This window comes from Myotis daubentonii, chromosome 16, assembly GCF_963259705.1.
Source record: "Myotis daubentonii chromosome 16, mMyoDau2.1, whole genome shotgun sequence".
NCBI classification, from domain to species: domain Eukaryota; kingdom Metazoa; phylum Chordata; class Mammalia; order Chiroptera; family Vespertilionidae; genus Myotis; species Myotis daubentonii.
Window position 1 is genome coordinate 7,976,199 of NC_081855.1, and position 8,939 is coordinate 7,985,137.

Below are 8,939 nucleotides of genomic sequence, written 5' to 3' on the forward strand. Positions count from 1 at the left end.
CTGCTGTCCTATAAGATGCTCGGTTGGCTGGGCTATGTGCACTTCCTGGTCATCCCGCTGGCTTCCAACTTCGTGGCCAGGTACCTGGGCTCCATGCATTACCGCTAGAACAGCTTCTCCCAGGACCTGGCCTGATGGGACCTGTTCCATAATCTGGAGGCCCAGAGCGCCATACAAGACACACTGGACATCGTGACGAGAATCACGCAGTACATCACGGGAACATCTGTTCCTCTCAGCTTCCCATCGAGGAAGCCCTGATCTCCTACAAGCAGAAGAGACCCAATGAGGATTCCTTATAGTTCATTCTTTTAAGGGTGGCAGGAGAAAGTTGGGACAGTGCAACAGTCCTCAGAGACGTCGGGAGACTCAGATGATGGACCCCCTTGCGCTGCAGCGTGCTTTTATCCTTCCCTTTGTCCCTACCTCTGTTCACCAATGATGCCTTGTCATCCCACTCATCTTGTCAGTGAGTGGGGTTTGTCCTCCCCCAGCCAGGGCGATGGCGCCAAGCTGATGGAGCGGCAGGTGGATTGCTGGACGGCAGCCCAGCCCACAGACAGGAAGAAAGACTCGAAGAAGAAAGACCTGCCTACCGCCAACAACACTCTCAAGTGCACCTTCCAGTCTCTCCAGGTCAGCAGGCTGCCCAGCAGTGGCCAGGCCAAAGCAACACCCACCATGTGCATGACAGTACTCACCAAGGAGAAGAAAAAGAAGGTGTTGTTTTCGCCCAAGAAAACCAGGACAAGGCATGGAGTCCAAAATCCAAAAGCCAGTGCTTGGAGGCATAAGCCACCTGGTCTGCAGGGCGAAGAAGCAGGAGAACATTCTGCGGGTCCTCATCAAAGGTGTGGTGTGGAATGAAGTTCTTCCAGCTGGCAGCCCAGGGTCCTTCCGCATCCAGCACTTCCCCATGTGCATCTCCAGACATTCTGACTACACCTTCCAGCCCTGCCTGCGACCCTGCAGATGCCAAGCACAGGAGGGCCCACCTGCTTTTCTGTTCACCTTTCAGTTTAGTACAGAAACCGACCCTGGAAACACAAAGAGAAACCTTCTTAAGTACGAAAGTGCTCACTACCCGGAAGCTAATGTACAGCCCCCATTGGGAGCCTCAACTGCTCTGCTGATTAACCAGAACTCTCTGGGGGTCAGGCGGGCAGTGCTGAGCTGGAGAATCATGGAAGGTGAGTTTTGGCCTCAGGGCCACTAACACTCCCAGCGAGAAGGGTTCTCCCTTCTCCACCTGCCCTTCCTGGAAGTCAGGACTCTGCCTCTACAGGACTCAGAGCTGGTGGTCAGATGCCAAGGACTGGCCTCCCATTGCGGGCATCCTGAGCAAAACATGGAGGCCAGTCAGCCCAGCCCTGGGCCCCAGCTGCCAACCCGCCAAGTGGCCCCACACCATCCACTCGTGCTTTCCTAAAAAAATAGGTGTGTGGTGCAGACCCCCAGGCACACCCTCTAGACAAACTGGTGCAATACCAGCTGCCCGCCTTCCTGAGCAGGGACTATGCTTTCGCCCTCATCTCTCTGTGTTATGACAGAACTTTTGTTCCACCCAACAGGTGTGGGTCCACCTATTTACCAGGTGAGCACCCTGTCCCTGCACAGCACAGTGGTCACGCGGCACCCTGCTTGCTGGGAGTCTTCAGGGCACTTCATGTCTCTGAGTGCTTGTGCCTCTAACCACAGGGTGAACCTAGGGCAGTAATGGCGAAACTTTTGAGCTCTGCATGTCAGCATTTTGAAAAACCCTAACTTAACTCTGGTGCCATGCCACATATAGAAATTTTTGGATATTTGCAACCATAGTAAAACAAAGAGTTATATTTTTTAAAAATTTTTAAATATATTTTATTGATTTCCCACAGAGAGGAAGGGAGAAGGATATAGATTCAGAAACATTGATGAGAGAGAAACATCGATCAGCTGCCTGCTGCACATCTCCCACTGGGGATGTGCCCGCAACCCAGGCACATGCCCCCGATCAGAATTGAACCCGGGACCCCTCAGTCCACAGGCCGACGCTCCATCCACTGAGCCAAACCGGCTTTGGCAAGAGTTATATTTTTGATATTTATGTTATATACTTAAATGCTATGTAACAAAGAAAAATCAACCAATGAGTTTGCATGCCACCTCTGACACATGTGTCATAGGTTTGCCATCACTGACTTAGGGTCAAGCTCACAGGTTTATTGTAGAAACTCAGTGGGGTCCTCCCTGGAAAGTGCTCTCTGGGTGCCTGGACAGTGGAGAGGTCTGCTGCACGGGCTGTGGTTGAGCTCATTGGCCATTTTCTCCGCCTCATGACAAAGCCTCAACCTCATTTGATTCTCTACAAGGCCTTGGGCTAAGCTCATTTCTCCTTAGATACAGATCGGAGATTCTATGAGGGGTCGCTGTCCTGGGTGAAGCCAGAACCAAAAATCCCAGAACTGAGCCTTGTGGCCCCATGCTAATTTTATTCTTGACTAAAAGATTATAGAAAAAGAGTGGAAAAAATCTAAAATATTAGTGTCAGCACTGTGTAGTAGATGAGGGTAGGGGAATGAAATACAGGAGGGCATATTAAAGAGCATGTCTTGCTGAGGAAAATATATATATGGGTAATAAACCACAGGGATACGTTTAACTGCATGTATTTTAAGTTAAGGGAAAGCACCTTGTCTTGCAAAATAGAATTCATTAATTTTAACTCTGCCTCCTGAAATAGGACCTATTAAATGAGAAGCAATAAAGGATTTTTTAAAATAAGAAGAAAATTTGACAAATGGAAGTTATTGTTTGCTTTGTTAGACATATTATATCAGACTAACAGATAATACCCAGTCTTTTAAACAAAATAAATCATTACCACATACTATGCTACATAGGAAGTCTCAATAAATACCAAAGAAGATATATATGTATTTTCTCCATTGATATGTGCATGAGCCATCATGCATGATACCTATATATTCTCTAACCATAATACACTAAGGTAAGAAGTTAATAATAAAAAATAGCTTTAAAATCACTAAATATCTGGCTACTAAAGTGCTGCCTCAGGACTCACTGAAACAAACCCTCAGAGTTGGATCAGCTCAGAAGAGAAACATAAAGAACCATGTGAGTAACAGAAATGTATCCAGAAAAGAAACACGTATCTGGGAGGCCAACTGCAGCTTGCTGTGATAGGTAACTGACGTGCATCATGTAAATCAATGCTTTAAAAAAACACACAAAATGCCCTGGGTAGTTCTGAACTAACGCTTAAATCTAATAACTGCAAAAATCTCTTCTCCATCTCAGCGATGGGAGGTTCAGAGCCTGATGAACCACGGGAGGGGCACAGGGAGGAGAAACCAAGCTGTTACCATTTTGAAACCAAGTTTCATCTGAAGGGGATGCAAGCATGAGCTGTCACTTCTTGGAAGAAGAAGGAAAGCCTTTCACGTGGACTTAGGGGCTAGGACCTGGTGTTCCGCTCCATCTTGGCCAAGCACTCCCGAACCAGCCCTGTCATGTGGATGATGCCTCGTTTCAGTCTCTCCATCGCGCTCTTGCTGCCCGCGTACGTGAGTCAGATCTCCTTCCCTAGTTCTTCGATGATGACCAGCAGCTCAGCATATTTACTCTGGGACGCCTGGCTGTTCTCTGTTCCCTGCGTGTTAGAGATGTTGGTCCTAGTCACTCAGCAGCTGGCGGTACTGGGAAGACGTTGCCATGCTGGTGGAAGGCGGGTGAATGCTCCCAGAGGCCTTGATGGAGGTGGCGGGCATGTGCATGGTCAAGTTCGGTTTGTAAGACATCCCCTCCTCTGCCCCCTGCCTCCCGAAGTGGGGCGCAGGCCCCATGAAACAGCACCGGCAGCGGTGGCAGTGAGGCCAGGCGGTGGCGAGGTGGGCCTGGGGTCTGTGACCCTGTCTGTGTGCCTGCCCAGCTCCCGCACACTTTTTGTTGTTGACAGCTCGAGCACACTGGCAAATATGGCCGTCCCCTCACCCTGACACTGCCGCAGTATCATGATCTTTCAGTTTCTTGGTGTTCTGCTTGTGCTGCTCAATGTCTTTCTGCAGACACTCAAATCTCCTTTTTATGATGAGGGATCTCTTCTTCATGTTGTTTCTTCAAGGCTGCCAGCTGTTCTTTAATCCGCTCTGGGAAGTATCCTTCCTCTTCAGCCTTCTTTTTTTTTTTTTTTTTTGTGAAGGTCCCAATGGCTTCCCTGATTGCGCCTGCATTGGAGCTGAAATTATCTGACCATTGCAGCCAAAGTCTCTGGCTTACATGGCCCTCACACCCCACACTTGGAGCCGCAGATGTGCCACCGACGCAGAGACTGCCCTGGTTGTCAGTGCCGCGCAGTTCCGGACTACCCCACTTAGTTTTAAATGCAAACCTGCCTTGGACAGGCCTTGAAGGTCTTTTTTCCATGGCGATCACGGGGTAGCAGGCCAGCCAGCACCCACAGCCCCAGGGGTCCAGGGGTGCCGGCTGGCCTGCGCCGGGGCTCTCTCTGCCTCCAATCCACAATGCAATCACCGATCACCGGCCGCCTTTGCCCGCCCCCACCTCTTGCCTGCCGCCTGGGTTTCAGATCCCTTTCACCTCCCAGCATTGTGGCTACATATGCAAATTACCCGCCATCTTTGTTGGCGGTTAAACGCCATCATGGCTGGCAGTTAATTTGCATATTGCCCTGATTAGCCAATGGGAAGGGTAGCGAAGTTACAGTAAATTACCATGTTTCTCTATTATTAGATAGGATGAGAAATATATATTGAGTGCCTACCACATGCCAACTCTTTATGTTAAGCACTTTATTATTATATTTTATCCTTGCAACTCATTTTTTCATAACATTATTTTTATTGTTTTATTGCTTAAAGTATTACAAAGGGTACTACATATGTGTCCTTTTTTTTGCCCCCGCCCTTGACAATCCCCTGGCCTCTCCTACACCCCAGTGTCTTATGTCCATTGGTTATGCTTATATGCATGCATACAAGTCCTTCGGTGGATCTCTTACCCCCCTCCCTCCTGCCCCCCAACCCTCCCTGGCCTTCCCCCTGCACTTTGACAATCAGATTGAGACAGCTCTGCCTCTGTATCTATTATTGTTCATAAGTTTATAATGGTCTTTATTATCCATGAATGAGTGAGATCATTTTTCCCGTGAAAAGGACAAGACGTAAAGAACTCAGCTAACGTGCCTGAGGTTTTAATGCAAGTGGCAGTGCCATACTTATCACTAAATTTTTTCTTTGTCAATCCTCACCCAAGGGTAAGTTTCCCTGGCCCAGACCAAGGCCAAGGATCTAGCCTGCAACTGAGGCAGTTAGCTTGACTGGAGTCAAACCCAACACCTTTCAGTCCACTGGTTTGCAACTCTTACAGGCAAACAGCTCTATCTCTTTCTCTCACTCATAGGCTGCTCTAATTTAATTGAAAACATCCAGAATTTTCTTCTGGTCACTAGTAAAAATAATCTTATTAAACTCACTGAAGTCACATGTCCACATACAACCATCATCACTGTGGTCTAGACAGTTAGATATGCTGATACCTTCACTCTGGGGCCCTGAATAACAACCCCCAGAAACAGCTGGATTTGGAAATTGGCAGATGTTAGAAAAGGGAAAATGGAAGTCATGTCCACCACAGGCCACTGTCAAATAAGTATTTGACTTCTGGTTTTCACTGTGAAGTCCTAACTTCCATCCTTATAAGAGAAAAAAAAAAGAGAGAGAATAACAATCTGAAAAACAGGAGCTCTTGTTAAATCCATCTGAAATTAACTATGACTATGAAATTAACCTTTGCTGCTGCAAACCGTGGCGATTTAAGGCTCTGTTAGAACAATACAACCTAGCCAGTCTTCCCGATAAGATCAAAAACATGTTTTCCATTCAAAGTGAGAGACAAAATCAAAGAGCATGAGAAGAGAAGACAGATTCGACCACATCAAAATGCAATGTGTCTATTTGTCAAAACACACATCAAATGGAGACAAATGGCAAGCTAGAGAATCCATTTGAAAGTTACATGGCAAAAACCTGATATCCATGACAATTCAGATTTGCTAACAATCCAATGGACAAGAGGGCAAAAGGTCTCAAACTGAAATTCCAAAAGAAGGGATAGGCCAAAAGTATGCGAAAGATACCCAACTGCAGTTTAAACCAGAATGAAAAATTCAAATGAAAATATTGCTCTTTCTCACCCTGAACAGGGTGCCTCACCTGTTCGATGGAGAGTCATCCCATACACCAAAAGGATGCAGGTTTGATTCCGGGTCACGACACATACCTCAGATGTGGGTTCTGAAAATGTTGTGGAACGGGAGAGTGTTTGTGATGTGATGGAACAGTTGCGAAAAATTGTGAATATTCTCCATGTTGGAATTTACACTTTGAAGGATCATAGAGTTAAAATTTATATAATGTAAAGTTATTTTTCAGATAATAGTATTAAATTTTATTAAAAAAAGCATTTTATTTTACTCAATAGTGTAAGAAAAATACCCTAACCTTCTAAGTATGTGCAAGAGAAACACAAACATTTCTTAAATTGCTATTACTGGGAGGTCAGGGGAGTCCTCTCTGCCGAGGCAGCTGACACAGGCTGCCCCCCAGGATCTGGGACCACAGGCCTCCCAGATGCTGAGGCTAGTGTCTCAGAAGCTGCAGGTGGGTCCACATCTGGAAGTTCGGTGACAGCTGTACCTGGAGCCTGCTCTGGCTCAGGAGAGGGCACCAGAGTTGGCATTTTCTCTTTAGGTGTTTCTTCATCTTGCTCTGGAGCTGCTTCTGTAGATCCAGGAAGGAACTATGTTACCACCATGACCGCCTTTCGTGTGCCTTCCAAGGAAGGGAACCTCCCATCTCCATCACTGAAGTCCCAGTTCAAGCCCCCACCCCAGGACATCCTCCAGACTGCAGGCCATGGGGCACTGACCTGAGCAGCTCTGTGCTCCTGCCTAAGCCAGGCTCTGGGAGCTCTTCTCTGAGTGGCGCAGCCACATGCCCTCCCCATCACACACACCACACCTCCTCCTGCTGTGTCTCCGCCTCAGTGGGCTCAGGTGCTCCAGCTCTGAGTGGAGATACTGGGCCTGGGTTGGCAGGTCTGGGACTGGAACAGGAGCTCTATGGAGGCCAAAAGCATGATTAGGCTGGAAAATTCTGGCGGCCGATAAAAATCCTCAGTGTACTGGTCCAGCCATATGCCCAAGATGCAGGAGATGACCCTGGGGAGAGAGATAGACTGACAGCTGCGTCTGAGGCCTGGTTTTTCTTTCCACATGGCCCTCCCAGAGCACCACCCAGACAGCCTTAGGGTCCTGTGCCTGCTGCTGCTCCTGCCCATCCAGAAGGCAGACCTACTCCTTGCTCACCTTCAACCTGGCAGTCCTGGCAGAGATGTGCCTGGTCACCCAGGAGGGGCTGGCAGAAAGCCCTCCTTACTTACAGCTCTGGATCAATGAGGGAATCGCCTGTCCTCTTCTTCAGGGCAACCTGACATGCTCTCTCAGTGTCCCTGTACCCTCCCACTACCCTCCCACCTGAATGTCAACTCCATGAGGACAGGGAGGGCTGGTGTCTATTAAGTTCCTGTCACTCACTGACACACAGTAGGTGCTCCAGGTATAGCTGACCAATGAGTGAACAAAGAAAATCCTCTGGTGTCCAGACACCTCCTAACACATCAAACTTTGGCTCCTGCACCTATGTGCTGCCTACTTCACTAGCTGCCCTGTGGAGTTCTTCTTCTCTAACTGACAGTTAACTCCCATGGGGAGAGAGCTACCACCAAGCTACCACTGAGAAGGTTCTACCAGAATAGTGAACAAGGTCCCTGGATAAGGGTGTAGATTCGGCTAGGATTAGAAGCAGAGGGGTGTGAATTTTCTGAGGGGCTCACTCTGTCCACTGACCTCCCCAATCACCCACACCACCCATGTGCACATGAACAGCTCTCTGACTCCTGCCTTTTTTCCTAGGAGAAACCCTCAGACCTCTGCCCTCCAGCAGAAATCCCACCATGAGTAGGATCCAGGGTTCTTCCAGCACCTTGAATTCAGGTCCCACACTCCCCTCATGACTCTGATCCGAAGCCAAATCACGTTTTCTACTGGAACAGAGATTCACTGTCCTCTTCACAATACAGGAAGGTGCAGCCATAGGTAGAGGAGGCCAGGAGGACATCACATCGGCTGTTCTGTCGACACTCTGAGCCTGTGCACCCTAATGTGACTGAATCGCTCCCGACTAGAAGGGAGCTCTGTAGTGCAGGCTTGGGGCTTGCCCTGTGCACTGGATTATGGTCAGTGCCTAGAGACGTGTCTGTACCTGGAAGAGCTTCTCATATATTTGCTGATTGAATCCTCCCCCACTGAATTCTTTCACAGAACCCTGTATCAGTCCACTAGTATTTATATGTGACTAGAGGCCTGGTGCACAAAAATTTGTGCACTGACGGGAGGGGGTTTTGTCCCTCAGTCCCACTTGTGCCCTCTCACAGTCTGGGACTCCTCGGGAGATAACGACCTGCTGGCTTAGGCCCGCTCCGCTCCCAGGTGGCAGAGGGCAGGCCCAATCCTTAGGTGCAGCCCTTGGTCGGGCTCAGAGCAGGGCCGATTGGGGAGTTGGTGTGCCGCCCCCTGTCGCCGCCCCCTGTCATGCACAGCAGGGTGGATCCGGAGGTTGCGATGCCACCCCCAGTCACGCTCATTAGTCTCATGCAGGACTCCTCTCCAGATTCCTGAGGCCCAGCACATGGTCAGCCAGGCACAGAGGAAGGAACCTACAGTGGCTAAGGGTCTGGGCTCCACTCAGAGAGGGCCCGGTTCAAATCCCAGCTCAGTCAAGCTGTCTGTCCTCTCTGAGCCCAGATCACCAGCCAGGGACAGTGCTAGCCCCACTCACAGGGCTGAGGTGAGGGTGAAA

General features: G+C 49.0%; 1 pseudogene; it reads right to left on the reverse strand.

Moving 5' to 3' along the window:
- Positions 1-3,457: 3,457 nt before the first annotated feature.
- On the reverse strand, positions 3,458-3,800 carry LOC132219366 (cyclin-dependent kinase 2-associated protein 1-like; annotated as a pseudogene).
- Between the last annotated feature and the right edge of the window lie 5,139 nt (positions 3,801-8,939).